This window comes from Phyllostomus discolor, chromosome 7 (genome assembly GCF_004126475.2).
Source record: "Phyllostomus discolor isolate MPI-MPIP mPhyDis1 chromosome 7, mPhyDis1.pri.v3, whole genome shotgun sequence".
Classification (NCBI taxonomy): domain Eukaryota; kingdom Metazoa; phylum Chordata; class Mammalia; order Chiroptera; family Phyllostomidae; genus Phyllostomus; species Phyllostomus discolor.
Genome location: NC_040909.2, coordinates 18,699,383 through 18,712,449, shown reverse-complemented (window position 1 = coordinate 18,712,449; position 13,067 = coordinate 18,699,383). Strand labels below are relative to the sequence as shown.

The 13,067-nt window shown below is 42.5% G+C and overlaps 1 long non-coding RNA gene across 1 annotated transcript; it reads right to left on the bottom strand.

The window, feature by feature from the left end:
* Positions 1–560: 560 nt before the first annotated feature.
* LOC118501578 lies at positions 561–12,575 on the bottom strand. Its single transcript, XR_004904203.1, has 3 exons — positions 11,924–12,575; positions 9,090–9,210; positions 561–622 (listed from the first exon to the last, which is right to left on the bottom strand). It is a non-coding gene; the product is annotated as an uncharacterized LOC118501578 (long non-coding RNA).
* Between the last annotated feature and the right edge of the window lie 492 nt (positions 12,576–13,067).

Below are 13,067 nucleotides of genomic sequence, written 5' to 3'. Positions count from 1 at the left end.
TCACTCTTTTGTTTGTTTGTTTTTTATGTTAATATCAGCACAGGGCCCAATGGCTTAGAGTTCGGTAAAGGCCTCTGAAACTTTGGAAGAAAAAAAAATTACCATTATAAGATCCAAGTGCCCAACCAAGGACCACACAGCCAGAAAACTCCTGTTCCGATGCAAGGCCACGCCCCCATTCAGACGACGGACTTGCTCATTAAAATCACAAAAGCAGCTTGGGAGATGGAGAATGGTGACTAAAACGCCCTTACCCCAGAAACAAGAACACTCACGACTGACTCACACAGGCTCCATCAGATTCTCTCCAACAGGCATTTGGAAAAAAAGAAAAGAAATTCGAGTCCGGGCTGCCCTCCATCTACTGACCCAGTAAACTCCACATCGGGGTGGGTGACACATCTCTGACTTGCTGCCACCTCAGCAGAGCCCCAGTGCTGGGAGGGCCAGCCCGGCCTCCCGGGGATGGGAATGTTGTTTGCATATGAATTTTCCAGCAAAGGGAAGACTCAGAATCTCCCTAGTGGCGGCATGTGAGTCACTGGTAGGTGTTTGTTTGAGGGGTTCTGGGTTTGAGTCACCATCCTTCCTGCTGTTGGTCTTCTGAATCCCAGGGTAACGACTGAAAAGAGGTTCTTAGAAATGGCTGTGATGCTTAAGAGTGGCCACCTATACAAGCCAGACAGTTGGCCATCATAGATAGCAGCTGCTAATTTTGAAAATCACTCTTTTCTCTGTAAACAAGAAGACAGCATTTAAAAATAACAGTGGGGAAGAGGAAGGAGGGGAAAGGAAGAGAAATAAGTCTATAAATGATGTGATTAAGGTAAACGGAAGTAGAGTTTGTCGAAGTAAAAATAGAAAACTGCCTGTTTGTCAGCTAGAGGAGGGATGGGGCGGCTGGTGTTGACCGCACCCTCTGCGTGCTGCCTTCTGGAACTATTTCTCCTTGGCCTGGGAGCTTGGGTGGAGCTCAAGTGGGACTGTCAGTCTCATTGAAAAATTCTGGAATCCGAAAGGCCATCGTGGCATTGAAAGGACATCTTTGTGATGTCCCTCCATCAGCACTGTGCCTGGCACCATTTATTCCTGAAAAGGACCTCAACACCACCCAGCATTCTATAACAGGGGATACTCGATAAGGTCCCAATGTCATGCTGGGACCAGATGCGAAAAAAACACCAGCTTGAAAAACAGTGATCTGACAGTTTGGGGCACCCCAACAGCTAGTTTTTTATTTCAGTAGCATTGGCAGAAAAAAATCAAGCCACTTTACATGGTTGGAGCGGGGGCTGGGGAAAGATTAGCACAAAACAAACAGGTTTTGCTCTCATGGACAGCTCGACTGGATTTGACCCAGGGAAACCTAACCACAGGCATTCCGGTTTCCCTTTTGAGGAGGCAGAGAGATTGCAAATGAAAAGAGCTTCAACTTCTCCACGGGTTTCAAAGTGGAAGTCAGAGCTGGACCTTCTGTAAGCAGTAGGAGGCTGGATACTATGTTTATTTCCAGCATATATAATTAAAGGTATCTGGCTGCCCACGCATCGCATTGTCAGTGCCGCACTGGGGACTTACAAAGCTCAGAAAAACAGAAACCCTGCCCCGGCACTCCAGATCTTAGTCAACCTGCATAAATCCTTGGCAGAAATGTGAACATCATGAAAACTAACTCGGCTGTCATTCTAGGTCGAGTCACAACGGAAAGAAGAAGTATTATTTAATTCAAAACATTCTCATTTGGGGGAGAAAAAATTATAATGCGCATCACCACCAAATGGAAAACAAAGATTATAAACTGGGAGCTGTTTTCCTGGGAACTTGATGTCTTAAAAGGCTCCATTGTTCGCAGAATACTTTTTTACATTAATGTCTCAGTTTCTGGTTTTAAAGATAATTCTCTGCAAATATTATAGAACTTCCTGGACTACCCATTTGCGGCGGACACGTATATTTAGAAGATGCCTGAGGCCTATTCCAAAAGAAAACAAAACAAAACAATTAACAACCCCCCCCCCCCGACTGTGACTTTATGCTTAACTAACCTGTTATTTATGACACAACTTGAAAAATTCTCTCAAAAAGGGAAGACCTAGGGTTTGACTCTGGCACGCAGAGTTATTAAACTCTTTTAGAATAAGTCCACTCTTAACCTGCTCAGCCTTGGGTACCAGCTCTTGGAAATGATGAGATATTCTCAGAATTTATGACTACCCATCAAATTGCTTCCACGCTAAAGCAGAGCTGGTTGCCCAGCTGAGGGTGTCTAAGAAGCAGACTCCCAGGGAAAATGTCTTTTCTGTTACTCTCCTTGCTTAGCCATAGAGTGTCAATATAGGGTTAGACTCCAGACCCAAGCCAGGCCAGTTAGAGCGCTACCTTGGAATTTCTCACATTGAAATGTGGCTGAGAGTCCCATATGCTCTTGTATGAAAGAGCGTGGGGTGTGAAATGTGGAGATACCATGGGTTTTACCATATAGAAGAAGCCAATCTTCAGAAGGAAAAAAAAGGAGCTCACACCTAGAGAGGTAAGACAGACAAGTGCTGGCCGCATTTGATGTTTTAGTTCCATTTGTCCCTAAGATCATTCAGCTTGTCTTGAGGCATAAGATGTTGCAGAATATTTTTTAAAAATTGTTACCACCACCACCGCTTTTTGTGTAAGCTACTTAGGTTTCTAACAAACCAGAAAGGAGTCCCACTACAGCCACTAATTGAGCTGTTTGTTAAAAAAAAAAAAAATTGAGGCGACCAATATTTTTTTCTCAAAGAAAATCTGATCCAAGGGACCATAGAGAGATATTTATTTAATGTTAAGAATCTTTTAACAAATGTCTGCATAGCACACTTGTAGGGTGTGCCATCCTTATGGGGCCCTAAGACCAAGGGATGTCACTTCCACCCTTCCAGAAGCTTAAAGGATTGTCTGAGATATGGTCTCCCATTGTTTCCATGGGAGATAATGTTTCTCGTTTACTGTGTATTCCCCACCCCTTACTAGAACAGGAGCAACACAGGTAGGGATATTGATTTTGTTCACTGAGGTATACAAGCCCCCAAAACAGTGTTTTGCATTTAGTGGGCCCTCAAGAAAAAAATTACTAAATGAATAAACTAACCTTTGTCTGTGCCCTAATCCTATTAGGTGTACTAGCTCTTCACCAGTGCTAAGCTTAGGGACAGAAGTAACAATGAAATTGAAAGAAGGGAAAATAGGTACTAAGGTACTTGGGATAAAAAGCAGGCTTAAAGGTCAAAAAGAGCTATTTTGCAATTTAACAATTTGGAAAACTTTGCTAAGACTTCTGTTTCAGCAGCAAATCAATGGATGAAGCAATTGTATCTCTCTTCACTTCCCCTTTATTTAATCTCTATTTTAGTTGCTGCTGGTTGTACCACTGTGCCTTCTTTTCTTCTTTTAGTAATAGCACTCCTTTAGTTTTAGTTCAGCAAATGGCAGCCCAACCAAGAACCATATTTTCCAGCTTCCCTTGCAGCTAGGTAAGGCCATGGGTCTAAGTTTTGACTAATATGTTGTCCAATCAGTATACTGTATGCCCCTGGCCTAGAACATGGAACTTCTCTGGAGTCGCCATATAACCCAGGCAGAGCCAATCACAGTCCTTTGAGGAGATGAATAGGGGTATAAAAGGAGAAGGGGTTATTTTCTCTTTTTACAATTGTTAGCTATGAAGACAGTGTAATTCAGCTCAGCCATGGCATCATTGCTATTACAGAGAAGACTGCCTAACAATTAAGCCAGTTTGGAAGCGTAAAGAGCCATGATGGCAGGAAAGGAGGTCCTGAGCAGAGTTCAAATCTTTGGAGTCCACTGTGCCTGAGGCAAAACTTCCTCCCACCTTGGACTTTCCAGTTACAGGAGTCAACCATTAGCTTTGGTGTTTCAGCTTTGTTGTGATTTTGTTACTTGCAACTGACAGAGACCTGAGTAATACACAAGTAACCAAAGATAAGATTAAAAAGTAGATATAGTTCTATTGTGGCAGGCCTACATGCTAGATTAAAAAAGTTTGGACTTGTTTTTGAAGACAAGAAGATGAGCCATTTGCATTAAGAGGCTGTTGAGGTGGAATACTGTGTTTCAGAGAAAGAGCACACCCAGATGCAACTTCTGGGTTTATCACTGCTTGGCAATGGACCACATGCAAATCCTGAGCCATTGTTTTCTCTTCTGTAGAGTGGGAGTAATTCCACAGACCTTACTGGGTGGCTGTGTGGAATACATTAAATAATATATTAAGCATTTAATATAATGTCTGGCACATGATAGGCATAATAACTTTTCTTATGGTGATAGTGGCAGTAGTAATGGTGATAGAAGAAGATGAAGGAGGAGGAAGAGAACAATGGGAGGGCTATTCCTGCACTAGGCTGGCAGGAGTGGAAATGAATAAGAATAGTTATAAGAGCCATTGGCAAACACCAGCAGGACTGTATGCAGTCTGGAAATGAGAAGTGATGAAAAGGGAAAAGTCCATTGAAATCCAAGTTTAAAGTATTTGTGAATTGACTAAATCTTTTTTTAAAGATTTTATTTATTTATTTATTTAGAGAGAGAGAGGGCAAGGGAGAGAGAGAAACATCAATGTGTGGGAGATACATCAATCAGTTGCCTCCCACATGTCCCCATCTGGGGGCCTGGCCCACAACCCAGGCATGTGCCCTCACTAGGAATTGAACTGGTGACCTTCTAGTATACAGGCCAGTGCTCAATCCACTGAGCCACACCAGCCAGGGCAAACTGACTGAATCTGGAACTTTTTTTTCTTTTGCATCCATACCACCAAAAATAGGAAAGACAACAACAATGAAAACCAACTCTGTATTTGTGGGTGTGTTTGCTCACACAAGGAAAAAGAATGTAAAGATTTCATTGAGTGTTGTTCCTATCCCGTGCCAGCTACATAATTTGCAGAGTGATGTGGAAAATTAAAATTGAAGTCCTTTGTTAAAAAATCAGGAAAACAAGTTTTTTTCTTTGTTGCTCTCTGCCATTATTGCTCTCTTGATCTGTCGTGGTAGGTTGTTGTTGTTGTTTCTTGCTATTTAGTGTCACATAACCTCAGGCACAGAGATACTCACAGTGCCAGCAGAAACCCTCCAGGTGCCTGGGGCGCTGCCCTCTGACTTGGCTCCTGCCCAGGCCCCACACCAGGGGCAGAGCACAGCTGTGGTCACTGGGCAGGGATGTGGAAGCAGGCACACGAGAACTGGTCCTGGGAGGAAAAGAGGTGGTGGGAGGTAGACTGTGGGTGAGTTGAGGTCCCAATCTCTAATGTCCCATTGGACCTCAATTAGAACATATAAATTCAAAGATAAGATTACAAAAAATTTCCAGATGGCGACAACAGAGTATTAAACTCTAAACATGGGATCCCCCTATGGGATGGTTAATTTCGTGTGTCAATGGGCTGTGGGATACCCAGGTACATCCTTCTGTGCTTCTCTGTGAGGGTATTTCTGGAAGAAATTGACACTTAGATCACAGACTGAGTAAAGCAGATTGCCTTCCCTGATACAGATGGACTTCATCCAGTCAGTTGAATAAAACAAAAAGGCTGAGCCTCCCCCCAACTAAGAGAGAATTTTTTCCTGCTTTCAGACTCAAACTGAAACATCAGCTCTTCCTGAACCTCAAGCCCGCCAGCTTCAGACTGGAACTTACACCTGGTCCTCAGGCGTTCAGACTCAGCCTGGAACTAAACCATCAGCTCTCCTGGACCCGCAGCGTTCCAGCTCACCCGGCAGATCTTGGATTTGCCAGCCTCCATAATCACAAGCCAATTTCTTATCATAAAGCACTGTCTCTTTCTCTGTATGCATATGTACGCATCCTATTGGGTCTGTTTCTCTGGGTAACTCCAACGAATACACTTTCGCAGTGCTGGGGCCTTATGTGACTGTATTGGTCACATATCCATGGAGCTGGCCCTGTTTTTATCTTCCTCACTTGCCACTACATCAGAGAGAGAGAAAGAGAGAGAGAGACAGACAGACAGACAGAAAGACAGAGAGAGAGAGATTAGTGAAAAATAAATTGCCTTGGTTTTAATGAGCTATCAGTAATGTCTTGCTGTTGTCATAAAGTGCAAATAAATGTTTATACATAAAGATAAAAGTATAGATCCATAAGACAGCTTACAAATGTCTAGTGTCCCGAGATCACATACTAATTTCATATACTAAAGCGTGAGACTTCAGAAATAATAACTGAACCATGGTTCGTCCTTTGCACTCTCCAGCTGTGCACAGTCAATGGCACATTCTGTATGCAGGGCCACAAGGCCTTATCCAAACCCCTAGGGCCAGACGTCAGAATTCAGAATCATCTTGGATGTTTTTAAAAGTGCTACAGGCCCTGGCCAGGGAGGCTCAGCTGGTCGGAACATCATCCTATAACTGAAAGGTGGTGAGTTTGCTTCTCATTGGGGCGCATGTCTGGGTCATGGCTTCAATCTCTGGTCCGAGCACACGTGATCCCTGGCCCGGGAGTGTATGGGAGGCAATCAATCGATGTTTCTCTCTCTCCCTTCCTCTCTCCCTGCAAGCAATGAAAAAAAATGCCCTCAAGTGAGGATTAAAAAAAATGTTTTTAAGTGCTGGGTATTATTTGCTCTGCCAGAAGACTCTGGGGAGCACTCTGTACTGAAATACATTAACATTTCTGCAGTAAAACAGGTGAGTACTTAACACTAGTTGGTCATAGACAGTAAATAGCCTCATGTCAGTCCAGGTAAGATTTTGCTTTCAAATGAGTTCAGGTGACGTCAGATTTTGCTGCCAAATGAGTTACCAAAAACTCAGTTTGTAGAGCTTGTTGGATTTTGGAAATGCAGGTTAGGGTCAGTGAATCTGTAGTTCCGGTTTCCGTGGCTGGCCTCCCCTGTCACTCCCGTTCCCATTCTGGCTACAGTGACCTTGAGAACAAAATGAGAGAAGAAAGCTTGCCTGGAGGGAGAGCATCCTGTGATATACTGGGGAGAGAGGAAGGCTTAGGCTTTAGCCTTGCAATTGCCTCCCCCACCTTTTGGCCCAGATACCTAGAGTACGTGAGCCTAGAAAATGAATCAGACCCGAGGTGCAGGAGACGAAAATCCCCGCAGCCTCCCCTGGAGCTGTTCCCTCCCGCGCTGCAGCACACCCACAGAAACTTCCTCCTGAGGCATCCCAGCGTGGCTGCGGCGGCGCTCAGGGCTGCAGGCTGGGGAAAGCCACGGGCTCTTTAAGGAATGTTCATCTGTGTCAACTGAGTTACACAACTTAGGGAAAGAGCTTCCAGAGACTGTCTCTCACATCCAGTCACAGGTGAATTGTATGGAAGCATGATCTTTACATACATATATGAATACACTAAATTTAGTTATAAGTGGCTATCACATACACAGATAACTCCCTACCCCCTATTTTCCCGGCATAGCTCTAGTCGTGCTCTCAGTTCTGTCGGTATCTTAAAATTATTAGCATTTTGTGGCACAATCTTGGAAATTCTCAGGTATGCGGCCATTGTGTGAACATTGTTCAAGGTCTTCTTTAGAGGGTGTCATTTTCAAGCAATGGAATGCTGCTCTTGTTAAAGGTAAAGAAGGGCTTTGCCTGCAGGGACCCTTCTGCATGCTAGTGCCCTCCTACACATCTTGGAATCTTGCCTTTCCTGAAAGGCCCAAGACCAATGCTACCACATCTACAAAAACCATAAACAGCCCTGGCTGGTATGACTCAGTGGATTGAGAGCCAGCCTGTGAACCAAAGGGTCACCGGTTTGATTCCTAGTCAGGGCATATGCCTGGGTTGCAGGCCAGGTCCCCAGTTGGGGCATGCAAGAGACAACCAATCAATGTATCTCTCACACATCAATGTTTCTCTTCCTTTCTTTTCTCCCTCTCTTCCCCTGTCTCTAAAAATAAGTACGTAAAATTAAAAAATCATTTAAAAAACAAAACAATGAATGAAGTTACTTGGTTCCTCCAGCTGAAAGGGAGTTTACTTACATCTTCTGCGTTCTCACTGAAGTATTCCTGTGCCTCTTATGTAGCATCAGTCACTTGTTTATCCTGACAAATTATATCACAGCCTTAAATATGACTGTTCTTTCTGGAAGGCACTCAGTTTTACATCTGCAACTGCTTCCAGGCTAGAATTTTAAATGGAAGTAAATATACTTAATAATGTTCTTAATAAATGAATGATTTGGACTTAACTTTGTGTGGCAATTTAGGTTAAAAATTTCTAGTAGTCTAGTATTTTTTCCATTTTTTAGCAAATGCTCCACAAATATATTAAATTGTGTAACCAACTTTGTATTAAAGATTTTTCCCTTTGTCACCAATATCTTGTTATGAAATTGCTTGTTATGAATACTTATACACTTAACTTTAACAGTATTTGTTTCCTTAATAGTTCACTAAGAAAATAAGCTCTATCTTAAAAAGGATCTCTGATAGGTTATTGGTGAAACTGAATATCTAGTGCATTTATTAAAAGCAAAAATTAGATTACTCATTATTACTCAACATCAGTCACCACTGATTATGCAATAATGAAAGTAAATCTTAAAAGTGAGAGACTTTAAAAGGACTCAGCAGATTAGACTATAAGTGGAATGTGTAAAAGAAGTAGGACTTAGTAACTTTAAGGGTCTCAGTTGTCCCTCTGAACTTAACCAACTGCAGTGATCAAAACACTAGGGCATGCAAAGGAATGCATGTTATGTTGGTTCACATTAAGTCAGGCCATTGAAGTGCTGAAATTCAACCAGGAAACCTACTCAACCCCCATTGCAGAAAGAGAGAGAGAAGCAATTTATTCATCACCAGTAACATGATCATTCACTACACTGACATGCTAAGGCAGCACATAATTAAAGAGTTGGGATTTTTGAAATTAGCACATTATCTGGTAGACATGCAGAAAAAGATACTTAATTAGCAAGTAAGGGTGCCAGATAAAATATGGGATGCCCAGTTACATTTGAATTTTAGAAAAACAACTAATCTTTTTTTTTTTAATAAGTGTGTCCCAAATGTTTCATGGATAGTTGGGATTGTTACCTCAGTTCTGACTCATCACCTTTTAATGTCATGATTCATTAATTCATTTGCTGATTCAACATCAGTTTACTTAGGCCTTTATTCTGTGCTGAGTGCTGTGTGTAGTACTGACCACACAGTGTTGAGCAAAGCAGACTAATCTAGAAAAGCAAAAAGGCAGTCACTTTATAATGTGATAAATGCCATGATTCACAGTTTATTCATTAGAGAGGCAATTAACCCAGCCTTGGATCAGAAAAAGACTCCCAGAAGAAGTGATACCTAGATCAGGCCAAAGGCAAAAGGTTGAGGAAATAAAGGAAGGTTCTTATCAAAGAGTATGTACCACAAGGGCAAAGCTTGGGGGACAAGAGATATCACAGAGCACTTGAGAAATTGAAAACCCCAATAGTTGGTATGGTTGAACCGTAGACTAGAAGGCTGTAAGTGGTGAGACGCATGATTGGAGAGGTCTGCCATTGCTAACTCACCAGGGGTTTCATTTAAGCTGGACTGAATGGTCCGTGCAGCAAAGCAACAGAGACATATTTGCAAGTCAGAAAGCTCCCTTTGGTGGTGGAAGAGAGAATGGGCTGCAACTGAGAACAGCGTTATTGGGGTCTTGGGAATGGGTCTGGAGAGAAGTGGATAGATGAAAGGGCTATTCAGGATGTCGCTCCAAAACTGTCTAGTTCTTTTAATGGGTGCACCATCTTTGAGCCTCTTCTCTACCTTTGCTCTGATGTTGTGTATTACATAACAAGGCCCTGCTGCCTTAGCTTTGCAGGGCAGTTTTGCCTCGGCCATTCTGTCATGCCAGATTCAACCAGAAAGAAATGGGAGTCTCATAAGGGGATGGTGAGCCCAGTGTGTGTAACTGTTTGGGTTAACATGTTTAGTAAAGTGTACATAATTTACCCACAGTGTGGTTTTGATCGGCCTGGAGTTACTGGAGAACCAGCCCAGAAATGGACACTTTGCCAGGGCCATGGGCAGGAATGACCTAAGAAGGTCACCAATTACACAAGCTATTCATACAGACAGCTCTTATTAGTAGAGAAACACGTCTTAGCTTTTTCATGAGGATGAGCTATGCCCAGCTGTGAAGAAAGAAGTAATTCAAAAAGGGAACCAGGAAGAAAAGCCAATGATACATAAAGGAGGCCAGACCAGTGATAAATGTGGGTAAATGAGAAATGAGAAGATGCAAACAATGTCAACACCTAATGCACAGCCATAGTTATTCTTTTTTGAAAGTTGACTATGGCTCTGGCTGGAGTGGCTCAGTGGACTGAGCACCAGACTGTGGACCAGAAGGTCACTGGTTTGATTCCCAGTCAGGGCACATGCCTGGGTTGTGGGTCAGGTCCCAATTTGGGGGCCTGTGAGAGGCAACCAATGGATCAGTGTATCTCTTGCACATTGATGTTCTCTCCCTCTCTTTCTCCATCCCCCCCTCTCTCTAAAAGTAAATAAATAAAATCTTTAAAAAAAAACAATTGAGTATGAGCATTGAACTAATTTAGTATACTACATATGCATGATCTCATCTAAGTCCCACAAATGTGGTAAGGAATTAATCATTGTTCCCGTGTTCCAGATAAGAAAAATTGTGGCTCAGCATGTTTAACCCTGCCTAGGTCGCATAGCATGTAACTACTGGAACCAACACTTGCACCCCAGGTTTTCTGCCTTGACAAGACCATTGTGCTGTTCATAGCCTCTGCTATGGCATAAAAGAAAAGATACTTTCCTGATGAAGAGCCAACCTGGTGTTTCTGAAGCACCACCCTTCCATGCCGAACAGGACAACCAGGACAATTCATAGGCACCATTAAGTTTATGGAATCCTGGGACCTCCCTTGCCGGGAGGTCCAAAAGCATCCATGCATAGAACTGTCAAGGTTAACAGAGACGAGTTCTACAATCTTTGCAGAGGTTATTCAAAGACTCCGTGTACCTATCTATTACTTCTTACATGAGAAATGATGATGTAGCCGGCAAAATAAACGTTTGAGATAAATATTTAGAAAACAGCAACACTCATTTGGATCTGTGTTCACCGAGACCAAGTCATGTCAGACTACTCTCATTTCCACTGTGCCTGCAACAGTTTGTTGAACTAACAGATCAGGGGAATTCCACAAAAATACTTGATCTTGATTACATCAAATGTCTTAGAAAAATGTTTTATATCAGTGTGAATCAGTGTGAGAATGCTAAGTTGAATGCTACTTCGATTGAATAGAGATGTAGCAACTTAAACAATTATACCCTAAAAAGATTAATGTTTTCTTGGTTATATCAAGTGACATATTAAAAGGCCTCATACTTAACATTGTCTTTTTAAATATATTTTTGATGACTGGAAGAATATGATCTATCTTCTGATCTTCAGCTTGGTAATGAAATCATTGCTAAAAATCTTCACATGGATGTCCAAAGCAACTCAGCCTAAAATGTCCAAAACTGACCTCATCATGCTCTCTTCCAGACTGGCCACTCGCTACTCCTTCCCAACTCAGTTAATGGCCTGCCATGAAAATTATGGGAAAAATAATTACATCTCCTTTGAAGTAAATTGTTAAGGAGTTTTCAGAGAAAAGGTGTCATTTTTTTTTAGTGAAAAACACACGATGCTAGGTAGACAGAGCCACAGGTATCCGCTACAATCAAGACACATCTGTCTATGCAAATCAGAGAGAGAGTGAGTCCTCGTACACAGACTGTTGTCCCTCTCACACTCCCTTAGCCAATCAGCCAGCAAATCCCAAATACATTAAATCGGTCCCCTCTGATTTTTTCTAACTATACTTCCCTTTCTTACTTCAGATCCTCCTCATTTCTTGCCTGGAAAATTGGCGGTAGTTTTACCTGAGGGGACTGTCTTCCGCTTTCACCATCTTCATGCAACCATCAGAATGAACTCCCTAAAACACAAATATAGTCACTCTTCCAAACATCTCCATCACCCAAAGAATAAAGTTCCAAACATAACATATAACGCAAGTTTCTTCCTAACTACATTGATGCCACTTTTACAGTCTCATCTCCACTGACTCTTAACTTACTCATGTTCTAGGATTTAAACTTGCTTCTTCTGAAATCCGCCCACATAGTTCACCCAGCAATTATGAGAAACATCTGCTTAACTGTAGCGTTTTGGAAATTAGCAAGAGAATTCTAAAGACCTCCTTGTTCAGCTGTTAATGGGGACCTGTTCGTGCACAGATTCTAACAAGGAGGTGATGGAGAGACACTCTAGTTCACCCTCCCTTTACTCGTATAGGGGAGATATCGAGTCTAACAAAACAAAGGGATTTTATCCATCTGCTGATGAGCACGAGCCTGAGTCTTCTGATTTCCATTCTATTTCCCCAAACTGAGTGAAAACAATTCTTAGAAACAGGAGAGCCAACAAGGGAGGAAGGGAATATAGCCACGGGGCGGGGGGAAGATCCAGGAAAGCAGGCGGAAGTGCTTTCATTTTCCCAAATCATCCCTCATCCCAAAATGTGAATGTAAATAAGACGAGCTTCTGAAGGCTAAGGGGAGGAGAGGTGCTGCACGCAGGAGGTGGAAGCGTAAGAAACGAAGAAAAGGACCAATGGCCAGTTTAAGAAATTATCTCCTCAACATGGGTGGGTTCCGGCCAGAAATAAAGGGCCCAGATGGTTTTAATGAGCAAACCCTGCCTCTTGCCTTTCATCTGACTACAGCGGGAACCGCCACGGGTAATGGGCCATATCCTGTCAGTGGTCCACCTCGCATGCTCTCACTGGTGCCTTGGAAGTTTTTCAGTGAGTCTGGGATACTCTCCCATTCCCTAAACCTCACACCAAGAAGCCTGGGAGTTTATCCACTCCCAGGATGGCTCCAGTATTCAGGACTGCAGTGGAATTTGTAAGATGAATAAACCTCGATCTTAGAAGTTCTTTTGGTCCTATTATTTACTTTAAAATATAATGCACGTTGGGATATGATTTCTGGATTATCTCAACCTCCTTGATAAAGCAAG